Genomic DNA, 27,597 nt, shown 5'->3' with positions numbered 1-27,597 from the left:
TAATAAACGTTAGTGATGAAAATTGGGTCGAATCTGATGATTTAAAGGGGCGTCTTACCAAGAATTTGTTTATATTGGACTTAAAGACGACCATATTGTAGTCAGCTGGAAAGCAGTCCAGCGGAACTGACTTCTACAGCATTTTAATAAATGAGAATTAATCTCGCGTAAATCAATACATCTTTCTCAAAGATCAGAAATAAAATCCCTAATTTTTCCAATTGCCTGTGAATAGTTTCTTAGAGTCTTTGGAATTATAATCCTCCTTGACAATTATCTATTGTTAAATTAAACGTGAGTCGGACAAAGTTTTTGTCTCTAAGACCTTTTGTCCTACAAACATAAAATATATACTAACTTTTGTCCTACAAAAATAAAATATATACTAACTTTTGTCCTACAAACATAAAATATATACTAACTTTTGTCCTACAAGCATAAAATATATACTAACTTTTGTCCTACAAACATAAAATATATACTAACTTTTGTCCTACAAACATAAAATATATACTAACTAGCAGCTTCACCTTTTAACTAGGAGCACAACTTTTATCCCTAATTGGCACTCATCTTGGAAGGACTCCACCCACTTTCTAGCTGAAATCGCCCTTTTTTCTTTTTTCCCCACACTTAAATCCCACTCCCACTTAGAGATTTATCTGCTTGTTTTCGGCAAACCGAAAAATAGCGGTCGGTCTATTATTTAGAAAATGTTTGTCGTTATCTTTTTTGTTTATTCCATATTCCCTCGCCAATGAAATGTAATTACTGTGAATGTTTAAATAAAACTTTTCAAATTTGGGTTTATCGTAAGTGTGGCACAATGATGTAGCCCATTTTGAGGAAGCTGGGGGGGGTTCTACATTAATAACCCCTATATCTAGCTTCTAACATTGTGTCTTACTTTGTGATGAAGTTAAAAAGATTTCATGCAGGTGCTTTGTGGATTTGAGAAGGTTAGAGCATGTCGACTGGGTTTGAATGACATGACATGTTATGAAACTTTAGCGGTGTCAGAGTCATTCAAGAAAGGTCAGACTTGTGCGCGAATATCTGAAGTTGGAAAGAACAAAACATTGCGTAAAACACATATCTCTCTCTCTTTCTATTTCTCTCTTTCACTCCTTTTTTCTCTCTTTGAAAGAAGAATAAGAGAATTAAATATAATTCTATTGTTTTAAACAGTTGAAGTTGCACCCCGTACACGCGGAATATAGTAGTTTTGTGTATCGACTGAATATGCTTCCTACTTGTTAAATCTTAAATAAATTATATATTTTTTTATGAAAATGCATTTGTTCGCTATTTTTGTACAAGCGTTAAATTCCAGCATGCCATTAATACCGACGATGGAAATATGCCTGTAACGACGCAATGAAGAAGCGACCCATGCCAGCCAGTTATAGCCGACGACATATCGACACGTTGTGTTGCTGTTTCCATGTGCTTATCGTTTTGATGTCGTTTATTCCTCCGGGAAGCTGGTTGTGTTCCCAGGATATTCCTCAACCAAGTAACGCTCCCCAGGAAACGATAGTACCATATAAGTAGGATATCCTCTGTAATAAATGTGATATCGTGAAGACTGAAATATTTCTATTTAAGAGTAAGATAGACAGTTCCAAGTATTTGAAGTAAAAGATGACCAACGACATCCATTATCGCCACATTCTTTGATAGGCATTATGTCTAATTTTTCATCATGTAATATTTTTTTATATTTTGTCCAAATAAATATTGCAAAGTGTAGTATCTGATCTGATACTACACTTCATCTTTTCAGGTCCTTAGTTATTGAAAAAAAATCCTTCTTGAAAAATGATTTTTTTTATTCCTACTATTAATAATTTCTAGGGGGTAGATTTTCCCCACATTAAAAACTGACGTGTATAATTCCGTCCTCGTAAGGAGAAAAGTAAAGAAAACAGGGATGTTTGCCGTATTATACTTTGACCTGTGTCCTACTAGTGTTAAATATTTACCGGGCAACGACGATTACTATGATTATTCAAGCCCAAAAGTTTTGTAAGCTAAAAGACGCAAATTAATAAAACAAATATTTACAATAAATATTTATTTACATTAATTCAGTAATGTTAACTTTAAAATGTTATAACAATTTAGTTGACAACTGTGAAATAATGACATGTAAAAACATCAGGTGATTATCTTAGTGACATATACCAATGACGTCATTTAGAGAGGATGATGGTCTTTTGGAGATCCGTGGAAATGAGTTACAGAAAACAGTTGATCGGAGTCGAAAGAGGGATAAAAACGGTCCACAGATCGTTATGACCCAAAGCAGAGGGGTCAGTAGTGGCGATAGTCAGAATCAGCGTTGAAACACTCAATTCAAGAGCAAAAATCATTCTGGATTAAAAAGTTGCAGAAAAAAATCCCGAGGCTCTGTCGTTCTTGGGGAGAATTTTCATTGCAGCTTTCCGTCAAGACAAAACCCAAGCTGGACTAGATATGTGCCCCCCATTAGTAAGATGTTGACCCCCCCCCCAAATAAATGTTTTCGTCCTATGTGTTAAAAGGTATTATGTATATTATTTGTCCAGTAATGAACTGTATTTAAATGTACACACACGACGGTCTTTCAATAGATGGTCACACGTATGTACACACGTATGTACATACGTATGTACACACGTATGTACATACGTATAACACTCGTAATCAATCACAACACTAGACGGTCATAGATACACTAAATGATAATAAAAGTTCGTAAATTAGTACACATATTTACATCCCCCCCATGTTATTCAGATTCCTACAACATTATATATTCAGTCTCGTACCGACCACAACATTACACTAGCTAAATTCGACAAGTATATAAAGAATTCATGTAAATTCTATACCTACGCGTTGCTAATCATAATTAAACAAAATAACGGTTATTTCTCATTTGTACAGATTATGAGCTGAGAATATAAAACAGACAATTTAAAAAAATAGCACGATAAGAAAAGTATCCATTGATTAATTAGATGTCTATTAACAGAGGGTGCCGTCAACGAAAAAATGAAAAGGGGACTTGTATAAAAAACACTAACATTTTATATGCACAGGTTTAGCATTATTAGACATGGTTAGTGTTTCGGAGAGATGAAAAAAAACATACGTAATAATTGACCATTAGCATTATTGTAAGCTTATTCACTAAAACACTCTCTTCCTTAAATCAATATTCATGTAATTGATATACGCATTAGGTAATCATAAACAGTAGGAAACAGTTGAGTTAATATGAATTATGAACGCACCCTTATAAAATAATATTATCAGCGGAGATGAACAGTACTATTCTTCTATCTTCTGTTTATCGATTAGGAAAAGTGATAGATTTTCATGCGGCGTATCTAAATTTACTATTCTGGAAACTAATCCCCTGTCCAAATATATGCAGTTATTTTATTCGGTGGCAGCGGTGTCATATTCGTATCACGACAGATGTCACGATCACCGAAAGCAATGCTCCTTAAGGGGCCTCACGTTCACAAGAAATAAAATGTTTCGTCGTAATATATATCCTTACCGATGCGTGTATAAAATCTTTTGTGGATGCGTCCCCATAGTCGTCGCCATCATCGTTGAGACCCCAGGTTGATTTTCTTCCGTTGATGCTAACCTACTCGCACACTAATGTTCAGTTTATAATAGGGTTATTTAACGAACACGACAGAAAAAAAACAACTTCGCGTGCTTGAGTGTAAGGGTAAGTGGGAAAGAGATTTCAACACATCAGGCAAGCGATACGAACTCTCTTATTTTAGGGTACAGCACAAAAAACGTCTTTTCTTTGTTCATTAGTTCCATGAAAATCAGATGATTCTATTGGGCCATTCGTTTCTCTGAGATTTTTCTAATTAGAACTCATTCTATAAGGATACCAAGTACTTACAGGAGACAACGTGAAGGTTGCTAACATCTCAAGTGAAAGAGTTTCTGTAGAACGAAATAGATTCGAATTTGGCCCACCCAAGTTGTTAGTCCGTGTCGTTAACCACATAGACTTCCTTTACCGCGTTGGAATCTCGTTGATGATAGGGATTATAAATATCTCACATACAATCAAGTGATCCCTTAATTTCCGCTAGGTATCATTCTCTGGTCTTTTTTAATTCAATATATTTCAAGTGAAACCACGGCTCTCGCGATTTAGAAACGGGTGCAGATTTGGCTTACTTTTCCGCACAACTTAAAGGGTATCTTTCTTCTCTCACAGATCCTATGAAATATGCCTTAGAATTGCAATTCAATTGAATAGCAGATAAAACCGTGTTCAAATGTTATCAAATAAAGAAATAACTTTATAGATCTATCATTAACTTGTGTGATCAATTGTTGTAGAGTAAGAGTTTTAACAAAGTTGAAAGAGAATCACGATTGAACAGAAAATCACAACGGGACAAGACGGATTTAATAACGTAGCATTAATTAGTATCCATTATAACGCTTTTCTGTACTAATAGTAATCCTCGAAATTCGTCTTATATATTTGTGTCCATTCATAATAATGGACGACATGAAATAAGGATCATAGCCGACTGTGACCTAAGGTGAATAATTACACGCCGTCTCTCGCACTTTTTATGGAGTTTTCGCTAATTTTCTTAGTTAGACTGTGGATTCAATGAAAAATCGAAATTACCTTATAATATAGGTATATACTAGTAATGCTCGTATGTTTTTAGAAATATATATTCTAAAATGTTTCATTAAAACGATTAACATTATACAAGCTTTCCATAACTAATTAACAATAATAATAATTAAAATAAAGAAAGTAAAGCTAACACCACTAATTGGTGAGCGCTAGGAACGATACCGGAAAACTTTGAAAAAAGAATGGGAGAAATTTGATTCAAAGAGATGACAGAGAAGATGCAACAAATTTCAATAATAAAAATTGAAGAAATATTAAGGGAAACTATTGAATGTGGAGACTAATACCATGCATAAACTATACACAAACTGGGCACAGAAATGCCTACTGATGCAAAACACAAAGGAACTGCATATGAAAACTGAAACTGTACAATTGTAAGATACGGCTCTCCCTATTTTTATGAGTGTTACCATAAACGAGAATCACACCAAATAATGAGGGTCAAGGGATATGAAATAACCGAGGAGAGAAAGCACTAGGCAGACCGCGTTAGACGAGTTCAAAGAGGACAGAGACTTTGGGGAGGCTTGTTGCCGCCTACATTCCAGTGAAGACCAATGATCGCCGCCAATGAGAAATCAATAGTAAGCGACTGCTGCGTTAACGCGAATTCTTTTGCAAAGGTTATCGGAAGAGGTGGAGAGAGCTGTAAATCTGGGGAGTCTTATTGTCACTCAGACTCCAGGAAACACCAGAAGTTGTTTTCAAAGAGCAACCTTTGATGATGATGGCTTTTGTGAATACTCCTAATGTGCAAATAATAATAAAATCAGTAAGGACAACGTACAAGTACCAGTGACTGATACTTGACTACGCATGATCACTGACCAGAACGGAACAAAAGCCAGCTAGAAACGACACCGAAGGCAAAACGTAGCATGTTTCCCTATTTTTCTCTCTCTTTCTCTCTCTCTCTCTCTCTCTCTCTCTCTCTCTCAATCTTTAGCCAAAACCTCAAGCGAATATCCTCGGATAAAAACTGATTTAAATTGCTTTAAAATTCTTGCCAAAAATTACAGAAAAAGTATGTGATGAAATCTGAAGAAGAGATACTTTAAAAAAAAGAAGTTATTTTCTGATTTGTTTAAGCGTAAAAAAACATTTACTAGTTAAACGTTAACCGCCGAAAATCTATCTGTTGATATAAGCATGATTGACCTTTCTACCCCAGACGTTTTCTTCTTTTTTTTTGTTTCCACTAATATACATATTTCTTTCTAACTCTCTTAACGATTTGTCTTAACTCTAATGTTATATATTTACGAATCAACGAAATTGTAGTCGTACAATCTTGAATTAGTCACTTGGTTACTTACTGAATTTGTGTTAGCATTTAATTCTGACGTATGTGAAAAGAGAAGAAGAAATACTAATTTCCAGGGAAAAATATAAATACCACCCATTCTCTCTCGTATTAGCGTCTACGCATAACTGTGTAAGGGAGACCTATCTTTGAACTTTCCTTACAGAAGACAAAGTTTGACTTATACTAACTACACAACTTAGTTGTTTGTGTGTGTGTGTGTGTGTGTGTGAGAGAGAGTGTGTGTGTCCCCTCGTTTTGTGCTGTCTGTTCATGTTCTTTATGTGCGTGTGATGTAAACACTTCCTGTGACAGAACCTCAGGTGAAAAAATTCTGGGGTTGATGCTGCCACAAATATCACACCATGAAATATGCAACTCACAAATAATACGCAACGTGAGACCCAAAAGAAAGATTTGGGTGTCATGAATGGTAGGTGATTCCTTACTGGTCCGCATGGGGGACTCGGTTGTAATCCTGCGAACGTTGGCTCCTTTTCTAATATTATCGACAGAAACCACGTAAGCATCCCTTCTAATTTCAGGTACCAAAACAATACAGATTAAACACAGGAGAACCAAAGTAACCAACATCGACCCAAAAACCGAAGGAAGAAATGGACAAAAATAAATAATAGACTGGTATTGGATTGCTATTACAGAAGCCATCCCAAAGACCGAGTATATCCCAAACGGATGGAAGAGTTATGGGACAGGTCCAGTGACTACCATACATCAGAACAAATAATTGCATACCATGCGAAACTTTTCTTCAAGAGAAGTTGGCTTTCAAATCTAGAACTGAATGAAATACAACAAAAGGCAAATGATGGAACAGACGAGGAAATGCCCCTAATGCAATCCCAAAGATAGAATATCGAGATGTATAAGATCTGCAAAACTTGAATATAAGACATATGAAACAACAGAATTTAACGAGAATGAACTAACTGAAGTAGAAAACATCAGGCAACTTATGAACGAGGAAAAAAACAAAGCTTCCATCCTTAAGGAACAAAGAGTGGAAGAAACTAAAAGCTGTAATAGAGAAAGTGAACAAACTCCTCCCATACATCCCAACAGATACTATTACAGACCGAAACAATTTAATTTATGCAGGTGCGAAGACAGTAAGTATAAAGTTTAAAGTTGAAAAAAAAAAGACGGAGAAAGAAAAATGGCCAACAAAACCTGGATGAGAATTCAGGCTGGAAACCCATCAACAAACTTTACAAAAAGAAGTCAAAACAACTAGAAGATGATGCAACAGTAGAAATATAACCAACGGGGAAAGGCTACACAAGAAACAGGAAAGGTTGAAGCAAAAAATAGCAGCAAAAAATAAGGGAATTAAGACGATACCAATAAAAACAGGATCTTTAGAAAAAATGAAAGCCAATCAGGAGAACCTGGACAAGAATATGAGAGTGACCTCTTTTGATGTAGCCTAGTTTTCGAATATCATTATAAAAACTATAGATGATCATCGCTGTAATGGTGTGAGTAAGGACTCGTAGTAATTTTTACGAATCGCGGTTTTTATCGGAGAAAAAGTCAGTGAAATTTTACATAAAAAGCAAGCAAGCAAAAACAAAAACAAGGCAAAGGAGAAGAATATTGTCTGCCAAAAGTTGCTGGACTAAAGGATTAAATTAAAAAGTGTCTTTTAGAATTTCATTTTATTATTTGTATTGAACTATGTAGCACAATATTACTTTCGGAATATTTATTACTACTTATTAATTTATTTCATTTGAGTCAATTCTATATTTAACGTACGATGGGCACTAATATTTTAAACATGTTAATAAACTGATATTTGCTCGGTGTTATCGTGTTTTTTCTTTCTGTCTGAAAACAAACTATTTTTTGCGCTATCAAGAAAAAAATCAACGTTATAAAACAATATTTGTTGATTATATATATTTCTCACTCCGTGAAATTTCCACGGATCCTGATAGTTTAATAAATAATAATAATAAACGTAAGTCAGAGGTGTTAAGTCTCTTCAACAATTCGAAACTGTTCTTTCGTCGGTAGCGTGCTCGTCACACAGTTTCTTATTGAAAAAGGAGGTGACGATGATTAGGTCGGAACGACGACCTGCGCGTATCAACTTGGGATTCAGTTCATTCACCAGACACTGTTTGACTTGGTATGTTAACAATCATCACGTGGTCTCTCATGTAAATCTCCGATGTCTTTCTAGAAAGAATTCTAACTAAAAAGATATCAGAGAAACCAATGCCAACAATAGAATAATCGTATTCATGTAAAATTAATGAATGAAATTATTGCCAACAAAAAGAAAAACACTAATACTTTATAATATTTGAATACATATGAAAAAAAAAACGCGATTGATATTTCTGAATTTTTGAGATAATGATTGGTTATTCGTATTATTTGGATTCTTCGGACTACTGTTCTCATCTTGGATGTGATTTTTACAACGTTTCGATCGGTGTAACCTATAACCTTCTTCAGGTGTATCTTGTCGAATTTGGGAATTTTTCTGCTTAACTCGGAAATTTGGACGGAATTTCGAACTGAACCCTGGAGTAGCATGCCCTTGTTGCGTCAGCCATGACTAAATAAGGTTATAAGTTCTTCGCAGTTGTTTTTTTTTCGGTCGCCCACACTGAAAATTGAACCTTCAACTTTCAAGTGAATATCATTTTTACAATTGATTTTTCAAATTACACAAAATAACAGTAGTCCGATGAATCCACATAATACGAAAAACGCGTTTTTTTTGTTTTTTTAAGATAATGATTGTATATTGTGAGAACGTTTAGTGAAAATGTACATGTTTGTAACTCTCAACAATAAAGGTTAACGATTGATTTACAGAATTCAGAATCCTATTCAACACAAGAGTGTTAAACAAATCTAGCATATTAAAAAATACCGTACTTTGTGGTAATTGCGCCAAGTCCGTGGTAGCTGGGCCAACTAGCTAAAAGTGCTCTTTTGACAACCACGCATATAAAGAGCACCTTTTTAGTTGGCCCAATTACCCACGGATTACGCTAAACTACGGTACTAACAGATCTTCTAGAATGTTGAATTGGCTCTTCATTGTAAACAGACAAGAAGTTAATAGACAAACATAATTTTGACATAATAAAAAAAAAGTTACAATTTTTGGAAACAGTACTTGATATTTGAAAAAATAACAACATTAAAGAAATTTTGGAAAACCAAAATAACCAATGCAATTTATTTATTTCAATGACTTAAGCTTTAGACCAAAAACCCTCTTCTTGAAAATGATAGACAGTTTTATGTTTGAACGTTGCTTGTTTTGAAATCATTAAACATGGTCGCGTTTGTTTTTTTTATCTGTTTAATATTTAGATAACATTTTAGACATTTTTGTAAGCCATACTAAACACACATAAAATCTTGAATGTACTGTTATTATATGCCCAGAAATACTATTAGGAAAATTAATACCTAATTTCGTTCAACCACTGTTAAAATAGGAACTTGTATTCGATTAAATGTATATAATGACTCGTTTACAATAAGTGATACACTTCGCATTAAAAGAACACACAAGCATGACTTGCTGTAAGAAAGAGGAATTAAAATCTTTGTTAATAAGATTTGAGTCAGAAATTTTCGCGTATGGTTAAAATCAATCGGAGTGATTAGTCATATTAAAAGTTTCAAGGCTTGATCATTTGTATTATATACTTCAGACCGAACTGCACTTCTCATTTTGGTTATTATTTTCACGACGTTTCCACCGATTAACCTTCAGTCTATTTCAATTACATCTTTTTTTAACTTGTCAATCTTGTAGTCGAACTGGGAAACATATGCGGAGTTTCGAACTGGATATTTCATTTATTTCATGAAAGTAGATTATTCTCGTTTGGCAAACCATGATCGGCTATAAGTGATAATTATTATGCTGTACCTAATTACACTATAGTTAGGACAATAAATAATAGGATTATACATCTAGACCAAATGAGGTTTTAATCTCTTGTCATTTGTTCCAGTAATTCCCACGTAAATACATGGCATAACGATTAAAGGCGTTGGTTAATATTCAGTTCTACTGCTCCTTTGATAGGTTGAAAGTGAAATTTTTATTACAGGAAACAATAAAAACAAGTTATTAATAAACACTTGTATATCTGACCGAAGAGTAAAATTAAATACGTGTAGATTCAATTAAGATTACAATTCTAAATTATATGTACCGAGTTAGATATAAATATTTGATAGATATAAATATTTGAAGTTATAGGTAATGAGAACTCAGATATGTCGAACCCCTAAAGTATCTGAGGAGAAGGCCAGACTATAGCTATTGACCAGACGATTAGAGAATGGTCCCTTCCTAATAAAATAAGAATTTCCCTTTTAAAGGCTCCCGGATCAGAAGCAGGTTGACCCATTAGAAACACTCAACTTAAAAGTTGCAATAACTTGATAGGGGGTTACAAAACTAGCTCAACCATTTCTGAATGTGGTGAAAAGGTCTTTACAGTTTAACACTAAGTTGTCTGCATTCTACTTCCTGTTCGGTCAGCTTTAAAGATCTTGCTGTATATAAAAATAATGCAAATGGTTGCATAAAAAGCATAAAGCTGTTGCATAACTACATGCTCACAGGACACAATACAGAACAACTCCATTTCAAAAAGCTGCATGAGAAAATCTGTGGACGAAATGGGTTTAATAAAACAGTTATGGTGAGAATATTACTTGAAATAATCTAAATACTAGTAATTATTAATATCCATCTAAAAAGTATTCAAAACAAAGGTCGAACTTATTATGGACGATTCTTAGTACGAAGGGTGTTCAATAAGTAATGCCTCCTATTTTATTCCGCCCGAATGGATCAGAGTGGATTGCAAATTGCATTGCTATTATGACTGAACTTATGCGTTCATAACATGAAAGTTTCATTTTTCTGTTGCAGATATTGACAGTGTGAGACAATAAAAAACAACAACCCTTGTAATAGATGTGCGTCAGAAGCGTGAATGTATCATGGAATTCCTAGCAAACGTGCTTTCAGAATGGTGAATTCAGAAAAATAAATCCTGGAGCGCAAAAAATCGCTCAGTTAAATTGTTCCACTCCCATTATCGTAGCTTCTTAAACTTTTGGAGTTAACAATGAAAAAGAGCCTTCACTTTCGGAACGACTATCATATGACAAATCGCTTTCCGGCCACCCATGCAAAGCTATCGTTTATCGCTGGTAAATGTGCATCGACAATTGTGGTATCGAAGTAAAAAAAAAAATTCTTGAGTAAAAAAAAGTCGCTTGTTTTAATAGTAATACTCCCATTTCTGTAATTCTTCAACATTTTGCGTTAAAAAATAGGAGGTTCTTCTTTTGTAATAAACTTTCTATTACTGCAGAATTTAAACTATTAAGTTGGTGCAAAAATAATGTTGTTTTTTACGTATATATATATATATATATATATATATATATATAACTACTTAATTTACTCACATAAAATTAATATACGAAAGTATAAATTTATGCGTAAACTTTAAGTATTTACTTCAAAAGTGCTCAATACGTAGGTAGAGTTAGTTAGTAAGTTATAAAATATATATGGCAATTAAGCTACACGGAATATTCCGCGTTTCGTCCACTCTAGGACTCTTCAGGCTTATGCGCGAATTTTGTAGAGCACACACAAAGGAACAGGTCAACCAGAGGTCAGATAGGCCTTTGTCCGACAAGTGCATGCTCATTGGCTGATAGGAAGGGCGAGGTGGATACTAGAAAGCTGATTGGCTTACTAAAATCTCAATAGAAGATGCGTATATAAAAACAACATACAACCACAAAATTCGCGCTTAAGCCTGAAGAGTCCTAGAGTGGATGAAACGCGGAATATTCAGTGTAGCTTAATCGCCATATATATTTTATAACTTACTATATATATATATATATATATATATATATATATATATATATATATATATATATATATCTGATAAAAAACGACAATATTTTTGCCCCAACCTAATATTATCGATTTGATAGCGTCCCTTTGATGAATAACCTTGCTTTTAAATAAGACAAGCTGTGTGATATCGTCTATCGATTGCACAACATTGCTATATCATTCGCCTTTGTCGATTTGCTATTCTAGCGCAGAATCCTCTGTCCACATCACTGTAGTGTGTGTGCCATCTCACTCTGTTGTTTCGGTCAGCTCACGCTGATTCTTCCGTGACAGAATGCCATATAAGTAACAATGATCTCATCATTCTGTTGTATACTCGTTTTCGTGTTCTGTGTTCGGCCATATTCCTTTTTGTCCCCAACATAGCCGCCTTGTCTGTGTAAGAAAAAGAAAATAAACACAAACAAATTCTATAGTTTCAGTCATTTTACTATTCTTTCTGAGTTCACAGAAAACATTGATGTATACATATTTATATACTGAAATTACTTCTTAGCTAGCCTGGTTCGTGAGTGGTTTGTTAAGGGTAACCACTAAGAATGTGCAACGCATTTACTTGGTACTGTTTCGATATTTTCAATTGAACCAATAACACTTGTTCTAGTTCTAATAGTTTTTAGTATCCATATATAGTGGATGAGTGGTAAGAGTTTAGGCGTCTTACCATGGGGTCCCGATTTCGAAACTCGCTAGATTCAGCCACTCTGATGAGTCGTAGACGACGAAACACGCGTCAGTTGATAATTATATTTTAAAAACAATATATATATATATGCCGCTATCCATATGGGGGTGCCAAATTGGTTAAAGGTGAAAATTATTCCCAACTCGCATTTAGGTAAAAATGCACTTTCGTAAATAATTGAATTTTTTCAAAAACGTATAGCAAAAACAAAAGTAAATAAGATCTACGTAAATTGCGATATATGATCCTTATTTCACGTCGTCCATTATGCATGGATACAAATATATAAGACAAGTGGTAAGAGTTTAGGCTTCTTACTATGGGTCCCGGTTTCGAATCTCGCTAGATTCGGTCAATCTGATGAGTAGTAGACGACGAAGCATGTGTCAGTGGATAATTATATTTTAAAAACTATATATATATATACATATATATACATATATATATATATATATATATATATCAAAACAATATGGATAGACGTCTTTTTTATATAGTTTTATATGATATAAACGTTTTTATTTTTAACTTTAAACAATATAAACAGATTTTATTTAACAAGTATTGTTCATATATGCTTTTGATTATACGTGGACAGGCATTACAGTTTTAGCGTACCAAATTTTTAGAAGGATTTTTTCGGTTGCATTTTAATTGCAAGTTGGAATCGTTTTCAAACAAAGAAACAAAATAAACGCTTTTTAATGAAAGAAAAACAAAACAAGACAAAATAAAAATCTACTTGATCAATTTACATATTTCAAAAAAATATTTGGTATTTTTTACGATCTAATTCAGCGCACTTTACCTCCTAAAAAGAAATCAAAATCTACTTTTGGGGCTTATACGTTTCAACATCATTTAAAGAGAATATAAAAAAAGAATTAAAAAAAATAATAATTGGAATTTAGTATTAAACATGGGGGGATCACTTTCCTATATACCTTTAACGTAAAATGAGCATCCATTTCTTGGCCAAATATCAGTAAAGGAGACAGTTAATTGTTAGTATTTATTCAAGTTCGGTTGTGTCCAGAAAGTGACAAAAAGAGAAAACGGGGTGGGGGGTGTCGTAAATTCCAAACATTTTAAAAATACGTAGAAACGTTTCAAAATGTGTGAAGGGTACTTTTGCAGAATTTGAACCAGACGTAACTAATAAACCACTCGGCTTTGCTCGGAACATGATGTCAATCGCCCGCTTCAATGTATTCAAAACATCACATCAAAACACTAGGGTCTTTGGCCTTTTTTTCTCCGTTCTACAGCATATGTTCTAGATGGCCTCCATTTAGCTTTTTGTTTTTTGGGGGTCACTCAGGTAAAGTATTTTTTTATTTTGTTTTTCTTTTCATGAACATTTTTCCTGATGTGCTGGACCACAGATTTTTTTAAATGAAATTAAATTAAGACAGCCGGAATATTCCCTTATGTTTAGGAGATACTTCTACGGTCGCATCAGACAATGTTAAAGTGGCGTAAGAAGAGACAGCGGATGGAGAAGAAATTTCACCAACCGGGTAGCTTTCCTGTATATAGTTTAAGATAGCTACATAAACTCGAAAACATAACTGTCGAGAAGCTCCTAGCGTTTGCAACTGATTGTTGCTGCATGGTGGAGATATTCGTCTTGTATTAGGTTGTTAGGACGGTCGTTTGAGGGTGTGTTGTTTACCTGATTTAATGATTTTTTCCCCCAATATTTTCTTCCCAAGTGTCGTCTGCTCCTTTGCTGCATATTGATCGGCGTCTTACGTCAGATTACAGTCAAACCCAATTTTATTATGTTCCGAACAAAGCCGAGCGGAGTGGTTCAAATTCTGCACAAGTACCAAGGTTTTCTTCAGCGTTGAATATTATTTAATTAATTATTATTTCCCGATATTTTTAAGGTTGTTAACACACACACACACACACACACACACACATACACACACACAAAACACTAAGGTGACCATGTACAATGCACACGCACTCCTGGTATTTTTTCTGTTCGTCTTTTTACATTTATTTTTCAACGGATTACACCCTCTTATATAAAGGATTTTTCATTTAATCCAAGGGTCATTATCTTAATGATCCAATGTATTATGTATTGTTTTCACTGGTCGCCATGTTTGTTTCCGCCTGCATTCAATGTTTGCGCATTTACACATAATGCTCTATTGTCACTTGCAATTTTACACATAAATTCTGTATACTCACTATTCAATAATTCGCTATTACATGTACTGATCCAACGGGTCACGGATAGTCTAGTAATTTAGTAAAACCTGGCTGGCACAATATTTAATCATATGAAGGATTTGTAAGTATATATTTTGAGATCGAGGTAATTTCTATATTTTGTTACGATCTATGTTCGTTTTTTTGTTGTTGTTTTTTTTATTATTCTCACATTGTTTCCAACTTTTTCTGAGGTAAATAATTAGAGGAGGTAAATCAAAATGTTTATCAAATTCTTGCTTTTAAAATTCACGCGACAGATATATAAACAAAAGCATAGCTTTTTTTATTAAAAACTTGTTAGACACTATTGCCGATATTTTTTTTTTTTACATGAAGGTCCCCACTTATCAAGGCCCGGAAGCCACTCGGGGATAAGGGTTATTGCGTGTACAGTAATCAATGGGATAATATCGTAGTAATCGTTAGTATTGGAGATTTGATAAAGTGTCTTACTTAAGGGGGTGTGTAATCAGGAATTTGTTTATGTTGGACTTGAAGATATCCAAGTTGTAGTCAGGTGGGAAACAGGCAAACGGAAGAGAGTTCCACATTTATTCTAAATATCAATTTAGCATACCTTATATTATAACTAAGGCTAAGACAAGAGCATATTATTTTCATTGTTTTGACTCTCGAGTGTGTATCCGTTGATGTCTTATATGCTTTTATATAGAGTGATGTGGTTCTCGGTTGATTAACTGTGTTTGACTGTGTCGGATATATACTCGAGAGTCAAAACAATTATAAGAATAAGCTGCTGTCATAGCCCTAATTATAAAGTAATTTCTCGTTATTTTCTTAATCAACAACCGCTAACAAATGTCAAAAGGTTACAGATTAATAGGACGAATGGACTGTCAGTTGAAAAAGAATATGGTGAGAGTATTCACATGAATAAATGTAAATAAGAGGATCTCTTAACAAGTGTTAGTGATATTGGACTTTGAGCTGTCTTCCACATATAAGAAGTTCTTTTAAAGAAGCTCGGTTCGTGTAAATTGTGTTTGGTGTTAGATACACAGTTAAAAAAAATGAAAGCCGTTTGTAATGGTGGCAGTAAGTCGAGTTCTATCTATGAATATTAGACAAGGAAGAACTATAGATTTTCTTTTTACTCACCTTCGCCTCAAACAAGGCATATCGCCACTTAAACGTAAGGAGCTATTAATTGAGATTATGCCTAAGAAAGATAAGCAAGATGTTGGTTTACATTACATTTAAACTTCTGCATATCCTTACAGTCAGTGAAGCAGATAGCAATAAAGGAATTCCAAAGTCTAGCTGTTCGATGGAAGAAGCTATCAGAGTAAGATGAAGGGGTGTGATTTTATTGCTAAGTGACTTAATTGTGGATATGTACGTCGAAGGAGCACAAGTACAATGAGTTTATAAGAGCACACTCCCTTAAAGTACTCGTAAAACAGACACAGGGATGTCACATTGAGCAATGGGGCTGAGGTTAGAGCCTAATTGACAAATTAGAACCTATCAGATCGAAGACCCTTTTGGGATCCTATCCAAAAGGGAGAGACTAGTGGTAGATGTACCAGCCCGGATGTGGCAACAATACTCCACGCATGGGCAAATGGAGGCCTTGTAAAGGTACAGAATACTCTCAGGTGCTGGTAGTTTTCTAGCATGATAGAGGGAGCCCACCTTCCTTAGCTCAGTCAAACAAATGCAATGAAAATTATAGAATGTAGAAAAATCAACAGAAGTTTGAGATGTTTAACTGAAAGCAAGAAAGAGAGCTTAAAACGACACTGGAAACAAAATTCTTATATGTCGGCAATTTCATTCTAAAGTCGCGAAAAGTGTCATAAACATTGAGAAAAACATACGACTGTTTACTAAGATGTTTGAACAGACGTTGCTCATGAAAATCAATAAAGATTCTTTTATCGACGAGTGGCCCAAAGGACCAGCCATAGTAACAAATAAATGGCGAAAGAAGGGAAAGAGAAGAGGAGTTATACATTACAAATCAATATATGGAAGGAGTGGTTCAAAACATAGCAGAGAGGGGGAAGAAACGAACAATAACTAAAAAGAATCAGCAGTTTTATTCATTAAATACAAATGATAATAGTAAAGGCGAATGAATTAAGATTCATTGTGAATTTAATTAGGAAATAATTAAATTAAAAAAAAGACTTAATTACATTTCAATAACAACTGATTTTTTTTACATGTTTGTACTTGGGTGTTTGATCGCCTTATCTGACGACGCGTTTCATGAGTGGTTGTCAAGCGTCTCGTCTATTTCAATTTGACGAATAAAACTATTTTCGTGCAGAAAGTAATACACAAAACGATGTTTGTTGAGCTTTCCCCAAAGTTTCGTTTAAAGAGAACGGACTTTGGAGAGATAGAGAAACTAATATTATCATAAAAACGTTATACTAGCTAGTTGTTTACCACTTAAACTTAACTTTCTAACTCAAATAAATAAGTGACGCACACTAACAGACATCGGAAAAATACCCGTGTTAAATAATCAGTTTTCTACATTATAGACCGTGTCCTGTTCGCATGGTTTCAACCGAGTGACTGATCGGAAAGCCTTATTTTTCTATCGTTCGAAAAACATGACGTCATTCATGATGCGTTATTTAACTCCTGTTTTGTCTACGGCGTTTTGCCTCTGTTCACTGCTTCAAATTATCGTCAACCGTCACTGGAAACGATTCTATTTAAAGATTAAGGTTATTCTGGCTCATGAATCGTGGCGCAAAAAGAACAGCAGCGTCAAATAAGGCATCAAACATCCAAACATATGCATTTATAAAATATCAATAGTTATTATTAAGTCCGTTCTCTCCACATAAAATCTTCAGAACCCCTCAGCGAACGTCGCTTTGTATATTGCTTTTTACATGAAAATAGATTTTATTCGTCTTTGTAAAACAGATAAGACCATCGACGATCACTCAGGAAACGCAGTGAAAACAAACAACGATGTTGAATAAGGGTATGAACCACGTAAGCGAAAGTATTTATATAGAACAGTTATTACTGAAATGTAATTAAGTCTATTTTTATTTGTATTTTATTATTTCGTAATTAAATTCACAATCAATGTTAATTCATTTGCTTTTACTTTTCTCATTTCTCTTTACTATTATCATTTTTATTTACTATTATCATTTCTCTTTACTATTATCATTTTTATTTACTATTATCATTTCTCTTTACTATTATCATTTTTATTTACTTTTCTCATTTCTCTTTACTATTATCATTTTTATTTACTATTATCATTTCTCTTTACTATTATCATTTTTATTTACTATTATCATTTCTCTTTACTATTATCATTTTTATTTACTATTATCATTTCTCTTTACTATTATCATTTTTATTTACTTTTCTCATTTCTCTTTACTATTATCATTTTTATTTACTATTATCATTTCTCTTTACTATTATCATTTTTATTTACTATTATCATTTCTCTTTACTATTATCATTTTTATTTACTTTTCTCATTTCTCTTTACTATTATCATTTTTATTTACTATTATCATTTCTCTTTACTATTATCATTTTTATTTACTATTATCATTTCTCTTTACTATTATCATTTTTATTTACTATTATCATTTCTCTTTACTATTATCATTTTTATTTACTATTATCATTTCTCTTTACTATTATCATTTTTATTTACTTTTCTCATTTCTCTTTACTATTATCATTTTTATTTACTATTATCATTTCTCTTTACTATTATCATTTTTATTTACTATTATCATTTCTCTTTACTATTATCATTTTTATTTACTATTATCATTTCTCTTTACTATTATCATTTTTATTTACTTTTCTCATTTCTCTTTACTATTATCATTTTTATTTACTTTTCTCATTTCTCTTTACTATTATCATTTTTATTTACTACTAGAACTACCCGCGACCCGTTGGGTCAGTATGTTATAATAGCTATGGAATTAATGTATGAGCGTGGCACTTGTGACGTAAATAGAATAGTTTTTTGTGACATAACAGAAACATTTCTATGAAAGTATATTAAAATATAAAAAAGAATATAGATAGACTTCTACGAGTCGTTCTGTTTATAAATGTTTATTTTTGAAAAAAAACTCTTACAGCCATTGAATTATAAGTGGTTTGCCATACTTATAAGTAAATGTACACTAAACAGATACCATAATACTTAAAGTTAAATTCAAATTTTGATATATCTTTTATTTAAACGCGAAAAAAAAGCAATTCGGACGTTGAATATGTACACAATAAAACAATACGTTTTATTGTCGCTTTGATTATTTATTTGTAACGCAATTAAAAAAAACATATTTTCGGGGTTATTTATTTATGTTGATAGTGTAGAAGAAAATAATAATTTCTAGGTAATTACGTTGATATTTCAGTGCGCAGGTCAAATTTTTCAAAACTAGCGATTTGTGGTTATTTGTTTATGCTGTTATGGGTTTATGTTTATGTACTCATGCGCGACTGGAAGTCGTAAACCGGATGTGGGTTACAACATCTGTTACAAGATCATTTGAGTTTAATAATTATATAGATTCTCATTTGTATTTACTATTATCGTTTGTTTTATCATTTGCCTTTACTGTTATCATATTGCACTCAATATGACCCCAGTCAAAATGTGCAAAGTGCTTATACGCGAGTATTTTATCGTTTTGTCTGATGTCGCTGTTCTACTTAGCCGTGTTTCATGAGTGTCGTTTGATCGTCGCGTCTGTTTCACTAAAGTGAATAAAAGCTTTTCATGCTGAGATGTTCGTTCAGAGTGTTCATCAATGCTTAATAGCGGAGAGTATTAAATGAGAAGAGAGAGACTAATTTTCTCCTAACTAATTTTTAAGTTGTTTAGTTACTTCTCAACTGAAATGAGTGGCACACGAACAGAGACATAGGGATAACATGTCAACTGCGTCGTGCAACCCAGGGTAGACTCACATCATACGATGCCTTCCGATTGGCTTCCAATCCCAAATTGATTTGAAAAATTTTGTTTCTCTAAGCTGGAAAAATGTTACGTCATTCTCCATATTACCTGTTTTGTGTGCGCCGTTTAGCTTTTTCCATTACATGTCAGACGTCCTTGATTCAAGACTGGGAATAATTTTGTTTTTAAGATCTGTGTTATTACTATGCACTCAGTGTGTCCCGTATCAAAATCAACACAAACTAACTTTATAGCCGTTGAAGTACGGTCCAATATTTGGTTCGTGCAAAAACAATATCGTTTTCTCACATATGTTAATTTTATATATGATTTCTTAATTAATTCATTTAAATATATATATATATAATTTTCAAGCATGTTTTTCACTCTCTCAAATCGTGTTATTTGTTACCGTTCTAAATCTCTCCATTTATTTTTTGCAGGTTTTTCGACAGCATGGACAAAATTCAAATCTGCACGATTTTCTTGTTCCTGTTCGAACTAGGCAGAAAAGCTGCCGAGACAGCTCTTGATATCAATGGTGCGTTTGGCCCAGGAACCATTAATGTATGCGTGGCACAACGGTGATTAAAGAAAATTTGCAATAGTGATAGTAATGAGAGCCTCGAAGATGAAGACGGTCGCGGCCGGTCAACTGCGGTTAATAACAAACATTTGAAAGTCTTAACTGAAGCCGTTCTTCGCAAAACCACGCAAGAATTTGCTGTTGAACTCGAGGTCAACCACTCAACAGTCGCTCACCATTTAAAGTAAATAGGAAAACCAAAAAGTTGAATAAATGGGTGCCGCATGAATTGAACGATAATAAAAACACTCGTCGTTTTGAGGTGTCCTCTACGTTCCTTCTGCACAACAAAAACCACCCATTTCTCGAGCGGGTTGTGACGTGTGACGAGAACTACAACAATCAGCGACGTTCAGCACAGTGGTTGGATGCCGAAGAAGCTCCACAACACTTCCCGAAGCCGAAATTGCACAAAAAAAAAATGATTATGGTGACTTTTTGGTGGTCTGCGCCGGCCTCACCCATAAACAGCTTCTTGAATCCGGCCGAAATGATTACGGCGAAGAAGTGTTGCCGACAAATTGACGAAATGCATAAGAAGCTCCAACGGATGTGCTCGAGATTAGTCAATATGAAGGGACAAATTCTCCTCCATTACAACGCTAGCTCGTATGTTGCTCAACTGACCCTGCAGAAGCTGAACTAATTGGGCTACGACTCTGCCTCATCCGCCATATTTACCAGACCTCTCGCCCATCGATTATCACTTTTTCAAGCATCCCGACAACTTCCTGCGCGAAAAATGCTTCAAACGTTAAGATGATGTCGAATCGGCCTTCAATGATTTCATCGCTTCTATGCTAATGGAATAAAAAAAAACTTGTTTCTCGTTAGAAAAAAACGTGTCGATTCTAGTGGTTCTTATTTCGATTAAAAATATTTATTATGAAATGGGTTATGATCTTTTGAAGGTGAACGTCAAAAAACAACATGATTTTTGCACCAATCTAATATTAATCACGCTTTCAATCTGCATCTCTATTTCATAATAAAGATATATATATATATATATATATATATATATATATATATATATATATATATATATATATATATATATATATATATATATAGGTAGATAGATAGATCATGATGATCATTAGATCACTTTGGACGAACAAATTGACATTTAAAAATAAATGTTTAAATTTCAACGATATTTTTCGTGGTTAAAATTTGCCGTGTGGGTTTTTTTCCTTCCTAATGTAATCAGAGATGACTTTATGGCCGGGTTCAAATCTCTCGACCAGCGGTAATTGTAACAATCTGCACTGAAAATAACCGAAAAGAAGGAACCCTAATTTCTATAGTATTTAAAAAAATATTATCGCAATATATATATATATATATATATATATATATATATATATATATATATATATACTCACGAGCAAAAGAAAATGGGCCAAGAGTGAAAGGAAGACATCGAATTTTCTAATATTTTTCCATTAATTTTTATTGATTTTAACTGAAAATTTCTATTTTGCAGATCATTATTATTATAGCATATAATAATAAGTGAAAAAATGAATCTTAAAAATGGTAAGACCGCATCTTGACGAGGATATAAAAAACCGATTTGCAGGAGTAAGGCCCTCCAAAATGATTTACAAGTAGATTTTTTTATATTTTAAGAAAAGAATATGTGAAAACATCTCTTTCTGTAGTGAAGCGAATCGGTCAAAGATTCTAAGTCGAATGCTTGGAAAAAGGGAAATCTAGATCTGATTGCCCTAGAGCATCCACTTTGAAGGACGACCACATGCTTAAATTAACTGTTCTGAAGGATCGGAAGAAAACTTATGCTGACCAGAGCAAAAATTCAAAACAGGGACTGGAAAATGTCTTTCTAGATATACAATATTTAGACGAATGAAAGAAATGGGATTTACCTCTAAAAAGTGTGCAAAGCAGCCATTTTTATCTAAGAAGAACATCAATGATAGAAAGAGGTTTTTCTCGTGTTATGACAAGAAAGATACAGACTGGTTCAGGTATGTTTTCTGGTTAGATGAATAAAGATTTTGTCTTGTTAGTAATGCTCCCGATGGTCCCGAATGGTGCAATCGAAGAACTGAAGAAATATTTTCGACAAGTATCATAAAAATGACGGGAATGGAGGGATAATGGTATGGGGAACTTTTACTGAAGCAGGATTTTGGGAACATGTCTAAAAGGATTGATCTTTTGAAGAAATCAAAAGGGAATACGATTCTATTCGAAGCATTTATTAAAGTAAATGTCTTGTTCTGTGTTATTAGTCTCGTTTAAGTTTCCTTGTCCAATGGTTCTTTGTTCAATATAGTTTTTAGTGCAATACAATGTATAAAATTTGTTTGGTCCATTTTTTTTTTTTTTTTTTTTTTTTTGCTCACGCGTGTAGACAAGCATGAAGTCTCTTGGTGAAAGCAGCTAGCAAGAACAAAAAATTATTATTTCACAGACTGGAGATGTATAATTATATTAATTAACCGAAGCTGTTGATAGAAGGAAAACAGTGAACAGGAAGAGAGTTCCACAACCTTGCAGTCCTTGGAAAGACGCTACTGGAATACAAAGCTGTATTATAATGAGGTATCAAAACAGCGAATTGATATAGAGACATCTAGGACAACGAGTCAAACAAGTAGGAATAAAGCAAGCAGAGATTAGATCAGACAATTCTAAGAAATACACATAATAATAGTATTTGTAGAAAAGATTTAGATTAGCAACATCATGCCTATGAGAGAGAAGTTGAATTAAAAAAGAAAGAGTATGGCCAATCAAATTGCAGATATGTTCCTGCAATTTATGGGACATAGATTCACCATACAGAATATGACAACAGCACGCCATACATAGTTGGATATTAGATTTGTAGAAATAAAGAATACACTGCGTATCAAATAATTAACGAGTTCACATTTTTTTTAAATATTTAAGGAACAAGTGAATCCATGAAACTTTGAGAAAGTTCTTACAATACTATTCAGCTACTCCAGTCAGAAAATAAAAGTATTTAAAGCAGTATTAACGAAACTATGGCAGAAGATAGGAATATCTGTTGATTTCAGTGTGTCAAGTTATTAACGAGGTTGAGTAAAAATAACACAACATACCCAATAATTTTCAAACATTAAATGAACTAGTAAAGATGCTTAGAACACAATAACTACATAGTTATTTCTACGTTGACATAATTAGTAGGGGATATGCGATCCTTTTTTATGAATGACTTGTAAAAGACGTTGGTCCACAGAATTAATCAAATTTGTGATTTCGTCAACAGTTATTCCTCGCGATACCTTTTGGAGAGCGTCCCACAACTCATCTTTGCTCTTAAATTGGCGTCCACTTGCATAGAGGCGTCGCTTCATGATACTCCAAAGGTTCTCAATTTGGTTTAAATCTGGTGAATTCGCAGGCCACTCCATCTTCCGTATTCCAGTTGTTGCAAATACGCTTTGCTTTTGCTTGCTGCATGCGAGGGAGCATTATCCTGCATAAAAATAATGGTTCTTCTGAACGTTAACCTTTGTTTATTCAGCCATGGTTAAAAGTGCTCCTTCAGAAAAGCTATGTAAGCATTTAACATCATTTTTACGCCTTCTGGGATTCTGCATGGGCCTACTAAAGTACCCCCGATAATCCTAGTCCAAATCATTATCCCACCACCACCTAGTTGGCGCCTTAAACGCTGATGATGATGTCGTCCATCTAGGACCAATCCCTTGCTCCAGCCATCTGGGCCATCAAGAGTGAAACGCACTTCATCCGGGAACAAAACTTTGGAAAAATACGTTTTCATGTTGTTCTCTGTCCATTTAAATCGGTTTTGTATGTGATGTTGCTTTAATGGAGGCTTTGTCACAGGCTTAACAAACTGTGCCACTTCTTTCAGAAGGCGACACCTAGTACTTTTTGACACATTCTTCAATCCGGCTTGGTCAAATACTTCTCGACTTGTCTACCCAGGGGTTCTTAAAAACTTCACATTTAATTTGGAGTAGAGAACGGCGTGAAACAACTCTAGATGTACCTTTATCAGCTCTCTTACGTACTTTTATAAGGGCCTTTACAAAGTTCTTCACAGTTTGATGGTACCTTACTATCATTTTCGATATTTGAGGGTATTTTAACCTTTTGCTAGCTGTTCTGTAATAGTACTCTCTTCAGAACTACACAAGCCACCATTACGACCCATTTTATTGACGAAACAAATTGCCTTGTTAATAATTTGACACACCTCAAATACCGTGGATTCAGCAATTACGAGGGCAAGTTGTTTACATTGCGCGGAACAGTAGGAAAATTTTACAGTACGCGCAGTTCAGCATAGACAAGGTTTCCGAAGCTTTTGATACGAAACTACCGGTAAGTTTCTGAAACTGGTAAAAAAATGTTATCTCATTAATAATTTGACACTCAGTGTACACTTGGGTATAGGAAAGTTTCTAGAGTAATACCGAGAACCAATTTTATGAGATGCCAAAATAGCAATAGATTTAATATATGGACTCCAATAAATATTTGATTAGAAAGAAAGAACAAGATTAGAGCCCTCCATAAGAATCGCAGGAAAAAATGGACAAGCGTGCGATTGAAAGAAAATAACTTATTCTTAACAGAAGAAAACGAAACGAGCTGTGTCTTATGCCAATCCAATCTGAACTCAGTTCGACTTTTAGATTAACTGCATATTTCAATCAATCCAACGAAGGATGGGCGAGAAGCAATGCTTCAGCATAAATGTTTATTCTATGAATATTATTCTCTGGAAAAAAGCAGTGCTAGACATAAAAGGAACTCCGGTGTTGATAGGAAAAGAAAATGAAGCTACTCTATCAACAATTACTGTAAGCTTCGATCAAAAAGAAAATATGGAACAATGTCAAGATCTTTACCACTAGTACCATAATTTCGAAGTTCATATAGAAGATCTGGGTGACACACTCTGCCGAACACCTTCAAAATGTAAAGCGCAATGACCCTACCCTCGCATGAATTATCTATAAATCGATATGTCTGTTCAGTTACAACTTTTAATAGATCAGGTGTTGAACAAACCCACAAAAGCCATAATAAACATGACTAAAAAAAACGCCTAGAATTTCCAGAAAGTAAACAAATCTCCTGTCAAAATCTCCTCTCAAAAACTTTGCTAATGAAAGATAGAAAACGAACAGGATGACATTTATTTGGGTCATACCGATCAACAGCATGTTTTTAATATAGGGACAATATGGGACTTCTTCTAGCAAGAAGGGAAACAAGAATGAGACAAACAGATATGGAATAATTTCGAGAAGATAGAAAAAAAGTCCAGGTGCACAATGTTTGTGAACCACAACAGCAATCGAAACGACCGGAATATTTAGATTGGTCAAGACCAGCAAGAATTCTAGCAGGCATCTTTGGAGTGGTAATTACAGAAGAGTCCGATCATTTTTCAAAAGAAGAATTCGGAATAATAGCACCAGAATGATCGATAGACGAATTGTCAGCAAAAGTACAATTAGATCAACCTAATCCTTAGAAAGTGTATGACATGAAAAACATTTAAAATAAAATACTTATAGCAAACATCTAAAATAGCAAACTATTAATGCCACTATTGTGGATTCTCAAAACATCACGAGAGCCAACCTTTTGAGATGAGATAGAACCACGAATCATTTGAGAATAGCTAGAAACTGCTCTTTTGCAACGATTTTGATTAAAGTAATGATTACGGTAGGCAATGGCGGAAGCACTGACAGATGAAAATCAGGGAGGAAAATGAGGTTTGGTTTGAAAATAATGATGAGGAATAATGTGTCAATGTCAACAGGAAGCCAGTAAGTAACCTCTTTAGCAGCAGCATTCGGAGACATGATTGAATTGACAAGGCTCCATAAAACCTCACATAGGAAGTTACAAATCCCATCTCAAGCAACCCTCTTGTAGCTAAAAGTTTTCCTATAGGGCAGACTATTAATTGAAAACTTAACACAAAAATCAACCCCAACATCAACAACAGCATTATCAGAAGAACTCAAACTGAATAGAGAAGATTAGATAGAACATGATTCAGGAACAGAAGTGAGAAAAAGATCAAGTACGGATGGTTGATAAAGGTCATTATCAGGAAAGCGTGTAGGAAAGGTGACAGTTAGGGAAAGACATGAGACAGAGAAAAGTTAAGATATATTTCACCAGCAAGATCTGTGTGATTATAATGGAAAAGCCAGTCAGAATGGTGAGCATTAAAGTCAACGATGACAAAGATAGAATAGACCTTGACGGTGTAAGTTGTGATGCATTATTAATAGTTCTGGATATAGCATCAAGAACATCTAGGGATAATTTGGGACTTCTTCTAGCAAGAAGGGAAACAAGACTGAGACAAACAGATATGGAATAATTTCGAGAAGGTAGAAAAAATTCCAGGTGCAAAATGTTTGTGAACAACAACAGGACTCGAAATGACCGGAATCTTTAGATTGGTCAAGACCAGCAAGAATTCTAGCAGCTTCTTTTAGAAGGAGAACGGTATAAAAAAGAACAAATAGGAAGTTAAGGGCAACAAAAAGACATCCACTGGACCCAAAACTGGGGACAAGTACAATAGTGTGATCTTGCAAAGAAATATAGCAAGACCTCGGAAATGCGTGGAAGAGTCTAAACGGTCAGAAAGCAAATAACCCTTCACATGTAGACCATTATGAGCAACAGAAGAGTTTAAATTTTTCTCTCAAATAGCAAGAATGTGAGGATACTTTTCCAAAGTAATGACTGAACATCAGCAAAGTTTACCTGAGATCTCAGTTGTTATGCGAATCTGTAGAAGTCATGATAAAATAAATGATTAAATTAATAAATAAATAAATAAGATTAGAATCACATTAAGACAAATAAAGTTGGAAAGAGACACCACTACTGCACGCCTGTGGAACTCTGTTCCGTCTGCCTGCTTCCCACCGGACTACAACTTGGATGTCTTCAAGTCCAATGTTAACAAATTCCTAATGAACCGCCCCCTTAAGTAAACACTTCATCAAATCTCCACACTAACGTAATGTACTTGCAATAACCCTTATATCTGAGTGGCTTCCGGGCCTTGATAAGTGGTGATCACTGTGTAAAAAAAAAAAGAATTCAATCCTCTCGAGTCTAAACATTCCAACCAAAAGGAGAAGCCCTTTAAGATAGGAAAAGGCTACTAGGCTGGTCGACAAAAGTCTACCCCTT

This window comes from Euprymna scolopes, chromosome 8, assembly GCF_053919585.1.
Source record: "Euprymna scolopes isolate OS-2025 chromosome 8, ASM5391958v1, whole genome shotgun sequence".
NCBI lineage: Eukaryota > Metazoa > Mollusca > Cephalopoda > Sepiida > Sepiolidae > Euprymna > Euprymna scolopes.
Note: the sequence above shows the minus strand (reverse complement) of the source record.